Below are 14,855 nucleotides of genomic sequence, written 5' to 3' on the forward strand. Positions count from 1 at the left end.
TCTTTTAATCTTTTTTTACAAAACCCTAAAATCGATTATACTTATTTTTATGCACATTTGCTACTAAACTCTCAATTTTTTCATTTATCCATTTTAACACTTTGAACAAAGTTAATGAAACAGCATATATGACTGGGTTAATTAACCCTAAAACCTCCTTTTTCTTTATTTATGTATAAAGCTTCTCTTTTTATTGGGTTTAATCAAGAACCCCATATAAATAAAAAAAATATATGCACTAATTGATTTTCATATACTTTTGGCAACATACATACACTTGCTATGTATGCTATTTTCCCTTCAGTACTGAATTTAACAAATAAGCTTTTTTTCTGAATTATAATTTATATGTTCTCCAGAAAAGGCAGGGTTTTTTCTTCTATTGTTTTTCCCCATTGAATTATACTTACATTTTTAATCCCAAATTTTATGCCTAAAACAGAAATGTCATTCATTGTAAAATATATACTACTATCTTTACTACATAATCTAAACTTTTACTTTTCCCTTTATTTACAGCCATCCTATCCTCTGCAGACACTAATTATTGCAAATTATTATTTCTTTTATCCATATTTTGCTTTTTTTTGCAATTATTATAACGTCATCTGCATATTTTAACAGAACTGGAATTTTTAACTAGTCAGGAGCTGTATACATCCCTCATTTTTCATTTTATTTCAGATACTATCACATTCATAACTAATGCAAAGAATATACAGTTCATTGGACATCCCAGTCTTACACCAGTCTTCATATGTACCTCTTGGCTTAACTAGTCATTTACAAATATTTTTACTTTATTATTACTGTATGCTGACATGCATAATTTCCTAACTTTCTCAATTAAATTATATTTTTTAATTATTGCCCATAAGAGTTCATGTCCATTTGTGTCAAATGCCTTATTAAAGCCTCTCATAATTGCTGTTTCTTTTTTCTATTCATATCATCCACAATTTCTCTGTCATTAATAATTCCTGAAAACCCTTCCCCTGTATACTATATACATTATTTTCTATATTATTTTTCATTTTAGATTCAAATCTCTTTTGTATTATTTTCATAAATATCTTATAATCATTATTATTCAATACAATTGGTCTCCAGTTTTTAATTGTCTGCTATTGTCCTTCTTCCACATGAATTTAAGTATTCCACGACATAATTGTTTATACATAAAACCTATATTTAACCATTCATTGAAAATCTTTAAAAAAAAATGTGTGTGTGTGTGTGTGTGTGTGTGTGTGTGTGTGTGTGTGTGTATATATATATATATATATATATATATATATATATATATATATATATATATATATATATATATATATATATATATATATATATATATATATATATATATATATAAATGTATGTATATATGGTTTACTATGGTAAGGTTGAACCGGACCCCATCGAATGATGGGATCATCAAGGCGCGTCTGCAAAAGTGACAATGTCTAATCCTGATGTTGTTGAAATATGACTCGACTTTGACCTTGGAATGGGCTTTAACATGGGTTGAGATAGGGGCGAGATTCATACTTCGACAGTGTCAGGTTTGATATTGTCACAGTTAGGACTCCGGAATTCCACTGAAGTCGGTTTGACCAAACCCACTTCAACCTTACCATAGTAAACCTATACACACACACACACACACACACACACACACACACACACACACACACACACACATATATATATATATATATATATTATATATAATATACAAAGACAGCAAGGTAGACCACCAGAGAACAACACTGTAGCAAAATAGAAACTAAGAAATATTCCAGAGTTGACAGGTGGGAATGTCCAAGGCACAAATAGATGTAAAGGCTTAAATAAACATCAGTGAAACTTTAATAAAACAATGCAAATAAAACGTATATAAGATGAGCACTTTTGGGTCCAGGAAATAAACTTTCTTCAAATCTAAGTCTCATAGTAATGACTTCAGTTTTTAAAGGCAAATAGCCAATCAAAAGCATCTCCTAAGCTGACACCCCCAGGGGCCAGCTTCAATGAATAATTAAAATCTAAGCCTAAAAACCTATAGACAGCACGCAAGTCAATCAATGTTCATACCCTATTCCATCCTGGCCACTATCCAAACCTAAATTTACATGTTCTAATATTTTATCTAGCTCATTTAAAGAAATCTGGTTTTCCAACTCTTTATTTTCTTTTACTGTTATTTCTTATTTTACTTTTCATGTTTATTTCAGTACCTTCTTATTTCTTTAAACATTTCTTGTACATATTCTACTACACTATTCATAATCTTTTCCTGAGATATTTTTATTTTACCTATTACATGTTTTTTATTTCTGTCATTACACTAAAAACTTCCTTCACTAATCTGCTTAAGTAACTCAATACTTCTTTTCTTTTTCCTTGTAAAACTATCTTTACTTATATAATGATTCTTGTATTTTTCTTGATTTCTTTCATATAATTCTTTTTTTGTCAAAGTTCTTTCTATTATTGTGCTGTAAATCTTCCAAAGCATCTTCATATGTGTTTTTATATTTTTCTTTCTTTAGTTTTCTCACATCATATTGCCACTGTAAAAAAAGTTTCTGTATTTTCCTTAAATATTGTCCACCATTCAGACAAATTTTTATAAAATATGTTCATAGTAACATGATCTTTCCATAACTTTATTATTAATTGTTTAACTTCTTCATTCCATGCTTTCCAATTTATCCTTTTTTATTCTTTTGCATATTTGTATACAGTCCTTGTTTCCTTTATTTCTAGCCATATTGCAAGATGAACAGAAAATCCTGTTTCAAATACACCCCATTCTCCTATAACTAAACCTTCTGATACTATAAAATAATCTATTATGGTTCAATATATACACCATTTGTAAGTACATGCATTATTGTCCCAGAGTTTTAACTTACCACATCTTATAACTTCTAGCTTTTTTCTTATATCATTTCCTTTCTTTTTACTCTTGACTCTTAAATCACAATTAAAGTGCCCTGCTGTTAAATATTCATATATATCACTACATAATCTAAAATCTGATGAAATAAGTGTTTCCTTTCTCTACAATTAATATAAGCATATAATGTTATAATTCTATATACAATCATTCACCTTTCCATTTTTGCTAAAGTTACAACTAATATCTTTACTGTATTTGTACAGACTATGGCTATTGAAAACATCTCTCATTTCTCAAATTCCAGATTATTTCGTCTCCATATAATTGCTTTGTTTATAATCTTCCTTCATTTGTTAAAAATCTTGTGTCTTCTAATATAATTGCCCCTATAGTACATGTATTGCACCACTTCAAAATGTGTATTCTTCTTACTACTTTCTTAATACTATTCACATTTACAAAAACACTCTAAAGTTTTCATTTTCCCTTTTCCATAGTTTCATGGTTGTATAAGTTCTGTGCTAATTACTAGGCCAGATTTCTTAGTAAACTATTCTAAGCCTAGCCAATTTCCTTCCCAAAGGTGATAATCAAACAATGTACATTGTGTCTATGAGTTAAACACTTTAACCATTATAAGTGGCAAAACTTACTAAAAAAAAGTCAACAAAAGCAACTGCAGGAAACTAAGGAAAACTGACCATTCCAGTGGCTGCCATCACAGATGAGCGTGAGTGAAAAAAACACTAAAACACAGTAAATATTTTAGCTTAGCACTTTCATTCATAGTTTAATATGAACTTCCTCAGAGCTAAAAAGCAGTTCAGACACACCTCTTAAATACAAATTACAAAGTCACATGACACAATTTAATATAAGTACTGCTACTACTTAAAGTAGAACCTTCAAGGATTAAACAAACGTAAATATACATGTACATTTGTAAATATAAATAGAAAATCAATTAAGATATCTGTAATTTTAAAATATATTTTGAGGCCAGATTTAATAAATCCTACACTAAGTGTACACTAAGTGTACACAATGTATATTCAATAAAATTCTTATCACATTTTTTTGTGCTTTTTAGTCACTCAGAAAGATTACACTAAGTGATCATGTAGTCTACACTTTGTGGAAACTTTTACGAATCCCTGTCAATATTTAAAGCTGTAAAAATATCAGTAGGAAAACAAAAATAAGGAGGAAAAAGGTGAGTTATGTCTGTGTTGTCTATTCACTCAGAACAGTGTACACTTATTGTAGGCATTATTGAATCCTGGGGTTGATTTTAAAACTTTCATTAAGGCCCCATAACTTGTCAGCCTGCACATTTTTTCCCAGTTGAGACTAACCCAATCAACAAAGGATAAATAAAATATGTCAATAAATAAATAAATAACAAAATAAGTAGTAATATGACTTTACTTATATACAATGGAATTGGGGCATTAAATAGAACTAAATGCTTATTTAACTGAAATTAATCTAACCACAGTGCTAGATGAAATAATTAAAAACTTGAACAAATTAATGTTGTTCCAGAATCCATGCTAATGTACAATAAACACAGAGTCATAGCCAATGGACAAATTTCTTGTAAGGAAATAATTACATAAAGAGCTAAGCCATTGTAGCCCAAACAACATAACTTGAAAGAACAGAAACTGTTAACCAGTGCAAAGTATTAACATGTGCAGATAGCATGGTAGAACAGTCACATCAAACCATAACAAACATAAGCAGAGTTAGGACTTCACTCACCTTTATCAACACAAAAACCCACTAGAGAAGCATGAAGTACTTTTCATTTAGTATACCATCAGAAAGAAAGTAAGTAAGGGGAAAAGAAGGAGCTTCCCATCAATCCAACCAGGAAGATCCCTTCTTCCTCTAACCAGGCACCCCCAAGGCAGGCTGTTCCTCCCTTTCCTTCACATAAACCTATCAAGATGATTTCACATCCACACTGTCCCTCTTAAGACCAGGTATAAATTAACATTTAAAAAGTCTATCTCTATATCACTCAGGAGAACTCCATTCTGTCTGAACCAAATAAGGTCTTTGTCCATAAAGTCCTAGTATTCTAATACTGAGTAACCTAATGATAGAGTAACCCATGCAACCCTGAGGTTACCAAACTGTTTTGTTGCCTCTACCACCATAAAACTAACAGCAAACCTCCATAAAAATCAAGGAATGATCATAGACCAAACTAGACTTACTCTTCACAATTTGTGTTTAATCAAACCAAGAACCCCAATAATCACTGAGGGAAGCCTACATTTAGGTACAACTCTCAAGTCATTATCACCTGCCACTAAGTGTATAACCAGCAGGTGAGGTAAAATCACAAGCTGCCTCTAAGTCATCAACTTTACTCATAAACTGGCTCCAATGCAGTGCTCTATAACCTTCCCAACACACATGGCATAAAGCAGTATCAAGACCCAAGAGGACTTCTCTAGGTATTACTGCCACTTGCTTAGACATCCAATATACACACATCAGTGTCCCAAAATGGTGGTCCTCTTTGTACCTGCAAAAACAAATGTCAACACTATGCCTGGCCCTTCTAGTTTATCTTCAGCCATTTGAACAGCCACCTCTTTAACCTCTTTAGACAACAGGATAAAGACTCACATACTCTCTCCATTGCTTCCTTACCCTGTCTCACTAACACAAAATCATCCAAGTAATACACTGCCCTTACACCTGAAGCCCTTGACTATAAGATTCATTGCAAGGCTGCACCAAACTTCTCAAAAATGGTGCAAGCCACTGCAGAACTCATTGACATTGCTTTGCCAAAATAAAACTTGCACAATGATAAAAATACAAACAACAGAATGCTGTGAGCTACTCAGGTTCTGCTACAAACTTTTATAACAAACGTTTGTTTATGGGATAAGTGAAAAATGTAAAAAGTCCCTCCTTAAATACAACCATTAAATCACTGAATGAACACACTTCAATAGCTTGTTTATTAAAACTAAAACCATGGTCAAAATAAACCATGTTGGTTTGATAAATTAAATATAAGGACAATATCTTTTTTAAATGCTTTTTGTGGTTTTAATACATTTTTAAGGAATGTTTATATCTCTTAAGTAATGTGAAATATTTTATACTGCAAAGGTGGAATGGCTCTTTAAATCTTTGAAACTTTTAAATCTGACATCGAGGCTGGTCAATCATGTGATTTAATGGTTGTATTTAAAGAGGGACTTTTAAATTTGGTATTATCTGATGAAGTAATTTTATTTTCTGATGAAAGCTCTTATCCCATAAATAAAAAGTTTGTTACAAAAGTTTGTAGCCGCACCTGAGTTCCTCACAGCATTCTGTTCCTCACATTTCTATCATTCAGAAAAGCACAGTGGATTTTGACATCTGCCCTTTGAATGATATCTTTCAATGAACTGCCCCTTGGAAAGGAGAGGTGATGTATCAACTGGAATTTTCTTAAACACGGCCCATTGAGGTGTCAGCAAGTTCAACGATTATACTCTGAATGAGAAAAATGGTGAGAACTCAGTGGCCCCAAGATTCTCCTTACCTTGAACCTCACTGTCAATCAGCTCTTGCACTACTCCTTCCTGACCTCAGATTGAATTTAAATTTCTACAAACTTGAATACTACCTTCCTATCTTGACTGAAATGAAAAACCGAATGGAAAACCCCATGGAAGCTCCCAGATTATCTCTTTATCTATGTACACCTGAAAGAACCTCCTAAAAATATCCACCCTAAAAAGAGAAAGCAGTGGTTAGGCTCATGGCCTCTGCAGAATGGCAGCATGCCCCAAGTCACCTTAAACTACTCCTCCCTTTTCCAGATTCCCTGCCCCCTATTCCTTCACCTTCCTGAAAATGTGAGATCAATCCCTTCTTGCACCAGCCCTTCAAGACCCCATGAGGGCCTCCACAATATAAACACACTTCGAAAACTCATCTCCCTGTGTTAAATGACAGAAATCTCTATTCTTGCCTTTCACTTCTTCTGTTCCTACCTTAACCTGCCCACCTAACCTATCCAACCTATCCAACATGGTCCCTAGCCCTATTTTAGCATCTTGCTTTCATAATGGAGGGATTTCTCCACTGTCTTTAGCTTTCCAAATCACTAGCTATACCATAGCCAGTCATTACCCACCCTCCCAAACACTGTACTTCTCTGATCATCATAAAATATGTCGAGTGGCAAACCTTGGTGAGGATCCATTTCTGAAATGAATGCCATTAAGTAAACACAATCAAGATGCAATTATCACAAGTACTAATCTGACATCTACATGTAGCTCATTTAACCAAGTCTGCCAGTGCTGTCATATCCTTTGCTCTGTGGTCCTCAGTGCCAGCAATCCTCTGAACCCCATCAGCATCAATATGATCAAACCTTTCCAGAAATCCCCTTCTCCAAATCCTCTCTTTCACTGCAAATGAAATACGTGGTGTGATGAACATATCAATCCATCAGATAAAGAGGATGCACCCCATGCAAGCCCCCAGCTGGCGACAAATGTACTGCCTCACCTAACCATATAGGGCCATTTAACAGCCCTAGTAAGGTGGTGGAATTCTTGATCCCTAAATGGATGATGGTTCCCAAGGACCTCTCCTGCCACACCTTTCCCCAAATCTCAAATGGAAATAGCATTCTTCTCTTGCTGAGATGACCTCAACAATTCTTATATGCTTACCCTTTACTGACCCTCTGAATTCTACAATATCTTTTGTGACACCTGACTATGTCCTGAACCCCCCTTCCCCCTTGGAAGAATATAATTACTATTACCTTGTATCAATTAGCACACCGCTGACATGACCACATCACCTCCTTCCTCTATTCCTAGATATCCTCATAGTCATACATTTCCCTGCATCCTTTTTCATTCATCTTCCTCTAGCTGGTGCCTCTTAGATTACTTCTGTTGCTGCCTGAAATGGACTTGTATCCTGTGGAAGAATTTATCAACTTCCAGCAAGATCTTTTCCCATTTCTGCTGGAGCTGTTGTATGTTTACCATCCAGAAAATCAAGGAAACATCATTAAATGCTGCATGACATGCAACAGCTTTTACACTTCCAAACTGAACAGCTACCTGCCCAAATAGGAAGGCCTGTGCTACTCTGTCCTAAACACACATTTCTAGCAATGCCTCTAGACCTGGACCTTGCTGCAGACAATCTAGCAGATAGTTTGCAAACTTCCCAACAGTGCAGGAGCAAGGTTGGTGCAAGCATATGATGCTTGCCCTGAACCCCTTATTCCTTCAGTACCAACTTCCTCCCCCAGATCCCTACAGCACTCCCCACATACACCTTATATTTTTTTCTTTTTTCCCTCACTTTCTCTTTATGAACTACTCTAATTCTTGACTTAAAATCCCAAGGGGTCCGGCTTGCCAAAACCAGTGACATACACCTCCTACCTCCTCATCACCCACACACTTTAGTGTTGGCATTGTAAACTAGAAACCTAGCCAAGTCCTTTTTTTCACAAGTGTCTGCTAGGAGGCATGCTGGTCACTGCAGTTGTATTTCATAGGTCTCAACCCCCTCATGATTCATTACCTCTTAAAACAAAAATGTGGACAAAGTCAGATTAATAAAGGGCAAACAAAGGGTTCCAGAATAGGGACAGCTGAGAAATGTCACCCTTATTGCCTTAGAAAGTTGCTAGAATAGCATGTTTTACATATGTCTGCTTACTGAAGGCTCTACAGTCTGAAGGTTAAATGCCTGTCATATTTACTGACTTTAATGAAAATGAAATGTTTGTTATATTTCTGATATCAATCACCAATGATTTTCAGCAAACCACACTTTCTTGGCAAATGGATTAGCATATAAAGCAAAATCTGAACATACTACCTGATTCTGAACTGTAGAGAGGTAAGAACCTCCCTAGATGTAGCACCATCCCATCTGCCCTGGCCACACAGTCCCTATTTTTGTTTTACTCAATTTGATCCCCATGAGTGAAGCTGATAACCGCTTCTGGATGCAGCATATTCTCTATACTAAGAATTTTCCAAAGTACTGCAAAACCCCTTCTGTAGTGCAATGATTAGTTTTTTCAGCTACTGAGTTTATCACTACCTGTCCATTTTAACTTATTCACCACCTTGGCTAGGCCCAGTCAGTGACATGTGGCCATATTTCCCTGCCCTCTGCAAGTGGGATGTATGGTGGAGGCAATATATTAGATTCAATGAAACATGGCCACACTATCACTATCTTTAAGAAGAACACAAGACGCGACAAGTTTCCCAACCTGCATGGTGCCCAAGTGCCTCTTCATACCAGTGTGTATCATTTTCTATTTAATTTTTTTTGTTTACAGAATTTAACATAATGAGAGAACTCAAGCAACTCCTGGATTACCAGATCACTGCTGAACCAAACTACTCTCATGCCTTACCACTTTGGCTGGCCATGGAAGCCTTCTGGATGGCTTCAGTCCACATTCTAATGACTCCAAGGGTAGAAAAAATCCACCAAACCTGACTAAAGACCAAGCAAAGTAAAACACAAGGACAACTCAGCACTAGGAGTAGTGCTCAGATCCTAAATTCAATCAGTAGAGCCAGAAGGACTGTTGAGAGGATACCTGCCACATTCCCATCACCAAAGGGACCCCGTTATCAGCAGGGTAAGGTAGTTCTTATTATTCTCCCTCCCACCCAAAGTTCAATGGCTTCAATTCAGTCTTGATTTGTTTAGGGACCTTTCTTGTTTCATGCTCTAACCTTAGTCCCTATATTCCATCTATGTGTTACTGTATGCATTTCTTTTTTAAATAGAATTAGAACAAACGATACAAAAACTATGATCCATAGGACCTTATACCTACTCCTTACTAAAGGAGCAGGACCACTCTCACCCTTGAACTGCCATGCCTATTGTCTAGTATACAGTTAAGTTCCTTGTTACAATGGGCACTGAGAATTGGTACAAGTTTAAGCTCTTAAATCCCAATGCCAGAAGGCTACAAAAGTCCTTAACCTCACATAATACAACTTCCCCTACTCTCCCACTCCTCACTACCTCACTATCAACAGCCCTAGTTAATAACTAGCTATGTTCTTCACTTGCATACATCCACCATTCTATAAACCACTGCAACTTGCATAAACAAATAACTGAAACTACTGAAATTTACTTAAAGTATGGAGTTCTGAAAAAAAAAAAATCTCCATGGCAAACTCCCTTTACTGCATTACAGTCATAAATCACATGCTGCCAATCAGAGCTAACCCCCATATGTTACCTTTAACAATAGCTACTGTCCTTATTACATATTTTTCAAACTCTGTGGAGTAAAAAATGCTGCACTTGTAAATTTCACATAAAACATTTCCAAGGTAAAATGCATTTTAATGGAACACATCATAGTGGTCTTATGTACATCAGTAAATACTAGATAATACATTTTATTTAGATAATTCCTTTGTAAATATGCACTACCTACTAGTAGCAAATCCTTGGACTCCAATTCTACGAACAAGATTTTCCATTGATAAAACATTGGTACCTTTTTCACAATGCAACCAATTAAATAAATAAATGAGATAAACACAGATTCAAATTTTTCCTGTAGAGCTCTCAATAAAGCCATAAAAGAGATTGAAAACAGAGATAATCCATTTTAATTCTGAATATTTGTACATAAACCTTTGAAGAATTTCAAAACAGTGTTACTATATTTAGAGTTTGTAGATGCAGTTTTATATTTGTATTTATATATATATATATATATATATATATATATATATATATATATATATATATATAATGTGTGTGTGTGTGTATTTGTGTGTGTGTATGTGTGTGTAGATAATTAATATTCACATTGCCATCCATAAAAATTAAGAATTAGTTTCATATTTTAAATACTTTCACATAAAGATTTATTATTTTGTCTCTATTTTACAGAGTAATTTGTATCTAACCATTGAATTGCCTCTTTGAGTACAGATGCTATGGTATAAGATTCAGTATCAAAAAATTACTATCCTTCCATTTTTTCATGTTCTGATAAGATGTTGGAAGGTAATTCCATGTTTATGTTTATACTGAAATAAATATATAAATTCCTATTTTTAATCATTGTTATGGTTCTTGCATGGGATTAGTAGTGTAGATTGATTTATATGTGCATAATACTTTGGCAATAATATCACCATGATTAGATTTCCTCTATATTTGAAAGTAAAAATAAATTGTATTCCACTTTAAGATTGCCTTTTTTAAATATTTATCAATAGAAAGAAAATTAATTTGAGTATTTTTCTAAAGTTTTTAGGTGATATTTTCTTTAACTATTTTCACTTGTTAAAACTACACCATTATTTGTAAATGATTAATACAGGCTAATTTATTTTCTGATTTACTGATAATGTATTTGTTTTACTGTTATTCAACTGTAACTTAGAAAAGCCTTTCATTTTTTAAATGCATTGTCATTTTGTTTGGATGGGTTGGTATTAATATTATGACATCTGAAAATTAGGGATTAAAAAAACTTCTCTTTGAAGTAGTCAGTATTGCATTTTATCCAGTGCAGTTTGCTAATCATACTGTTGCAAAAAAATGAGGTAAAAGAGGACAGATTGCATTCCCTTTGTAATGGATATTGTTTACATATATTTCAATTTTAGCATAAAGTAAAGAATTATATAATTATTTTATTCAAATTATTTAGGAATCAGGAAAACCAAAAATATCTAAAGCTCTAAATAAACACTGGCAATTTAGATAAATAATAACCTATTTGATAATACAAGCTGGTAACTCCCTAATCACAATTACTAACATTTCATGCTCTTTATAAAATTCTTTGTATAGTAAATATTCTACAAATTGTATAAACTCCAATTATTGCTCACGGTACAATTTTTGTAACAACTAATTTGATCTGTACTGGAGCTTTTCATCATGGGCCTCCAATGAAAATGGGCTACCACCCAGTCAGAATATCCTGGTAAACAAAAATATATATGCAAAAATAAATAAATAACATTTGCATAATAAAGTAATGCAACTATTCTTTTCATGATATCTTATTTTGTCATCTAATAATAAACCATTTTTAGTATCCATATACTAGAATTGGAAGCACTACTTTTAATTTGTTAGACATGTTGACATGAATATTTTATAATATGCATATCCTACGAGCCTTGGATAATGCACACAACATTAAATTATTATCCTGTTTCAATAAGGGGACTGTCAACATACCTGGTGGATTTCTTTGAAAAGGTTGCTAAGGCAATAGATGAGGGGAAAGTGGCACATTCTGCCTACCTAGAGCAAGCTAAAGCATTTGATACAGTTCCCAAATTGGCATTGTCAACAAACTTACAGAAATAGGTGTATACCCCTATATTACATACTGGATACCTAGCTGGTTCATGGACAGGACCCAAGAGGTGAGGATTAGAGAGGCCACCTCCACAAAGAGACCAGTCAATAGTTGAGTCCCGCAAGGCTCTATGCTGGGTCCACTCCTCTTTGGCACCTATTTCTCAGATGTCAAAGCCAATGTCAAATACCTCTGGCTGGCCAAGTTCACAGATGATTGCAAACAGAGCAGTCACTGAATCCCCTACAAGATGAGAAAACATCCTTTAGGTAGGTCTAACATGGGCAGACATTTGGTGCCAAAGTCATATGAGTATAATGACCCCTTTAGTATGTACATGACCAGACACAAGCAGTAACTGGATCATCCACAAAGGTTCCTTACAAAAAGAGTACAGAGAGTAAACACAATGTCCTGTGCTGATTGCTTCAAAGCCGTTTATCATTATTCAGAATCATTCAAACTTTTGAGAGGTGATCTTTGCCTGGCATACAAGGCATCCCTGGAAACTGTTTTGATGAAACATTTGCACATCTGCAAAACAAACATCAGAACTACTAGATCAAAAAAACTTAAATTTTGCTTGCAGCATAAAGAGGACATGTTGGAGTGACAGATACATCTCTCAGAGAATTTCCATTCTCTGGAACAGGCTGCCCATCCATAGTGAGCAGAGTTCCTCCCTAACCCTATTTATGTGCAACTTGGACCAATTGATAGGTAATAGGAATTCCATCCCTGGTCTGGCACCTATGTCTCTGATGGACAGAGGCAGTCAGTAAATCACACCCTCTATAAATGATACATGCTGGTCACATTTAGGTTGCACAGCTAAGCTGATAAGGACCCTTGTGGTTGTTTGCCTAGTATATACATATGAACGTATAGGTTTAAAGAAAGATGAAACATATTTTCTTCTGTAACTTAACAAAGATTTTTTTACCAATTGAATAGCATTTTCTTGGAAATATTTTATAAAAACAGTGAATTATTCTATCTGTTGTTGTGACTTTCTTTTAATTTTTATTTTATTCATGAATTTATTTCTAAATGTGTTATACGTTTTGAAAGATTTCTAATATTTTGCATTAATAACTTGCTCCATATAGAGTTACTTGAAAAGGAAAACAATATTTGTTTATTTTAAGTCCTCCTTTTAAGCATAAAAGCTTTCCTCTAAATTCTTCTTTTAATGTTTGATTTCGTATTTTAAGTGTCACTAAGATATCCTCAATCATATCATTTTCTGGATCTTGAATGCACTGGATTCGATTTAGTCTTGGTAAAATTTAAATATAGTTGTCGCTCCATTTATACCCTTAGGGTAAGACTCCATATTCACTTTTTTTAATTGTTGCTCTCTTGTAATTTAATATTATTTCATATTTTACATCTAAAGCATTAACTAAATCTAGAAAAATAGTCTGACCTTTACAACTTTTAACTTGCAAAATTTAAATCTTCTTGTACTTTATTCAGATCATTTAATCATTTTTTTGTTTTATTACAGCACCTGCTACATATTATTTACAATAATCTGTAGTATGGTTTACCTTTCTGCTGATACTAATTAGAAGAAAAATCTGCATTTCTTTACATAGCAAGTTCTTAACTTCTTTGACTTCCATGATATATATGAAGTGAGTATTGTTTTCAATCTCTTGTAATTAATAGTGAATTGAAATGTGAAAGCATTGTGATATGAGGGGGTCTATATTAGAACATCGAAGTATTACTACATTGAATGTTCTAATATTGAACCATTTCACTCAAAACACTGCAACATCGAACACGCAGAACAGCAAATTTTTTTTTTCCCAGGGAAAAAAATTGCTGTTCCAACAAACATGCACACAACACAAGCACACCAAAACACATAATCCACACACATACACTTCACAAACCCCTACACTAAACCATACATACACTACTAGCTATCCACTTATCTTAACCCAACCCAAACCCTAAGGTCCATAACTACCGCACACTCACCTTACCCGCTCCCTAACACTAAAGTCCCTATCGCACACTCACCTTACCCGCTCTCTAACCCTAAAGTCATTATCTCACACTCATCTTACCTGCTCCCTAACCCTAAAGTCCCTATCGCACACTCACCTTACCCGCTCCCTAACCCTAAGGTCCCTATCACACACTCACCTTCATTCACACACTTACCTTAACCTGGTCCGTAATCTTTGCTCCACAGTCGAGGAAGTAGCAAAGCTGCAGAAATGGCCCACCGAATACTTTCCCTAGGAAAGTATTCGATATTCTGCAGCTTCGCTATTTTCAGCTTTCGATGCAAAGGGTTCGATATTAGTACATTTGAAGTAGTAATACTCCGATGTACTAATATAGACCTGATATGAGAGGTAATCACTTGCACCTATATCATTAGAAATATAAATGCTATCAAAAGGCTTTTCAGTCCCAAATGCATATGAATAGTGAGTAAAAAATAAATCAAAGAACTTGATTCATCAAAATCATTTAGGTTATTTAGAGTCAACAGGTGCACTTATTTCTTAAAGCCCTTAGCATAATCTGTTAATCTGGGATATCAATACACATCAG

The sequence above is a fragment of the Protopterus annectens genome, chromosome 7.part0, assembly GCF_019279795.1.
Source record: "Protopterus annectens isolate FY-2018-M chromosome 7.part0, PAN1.0, whole genome shotgun sequence".
NCBI classification, from domain to species: Eukaryota; Metazoa; Chordata; order Ceratodontiformes; family Protopteridae; genus Protopterus; species Protopterus annectens.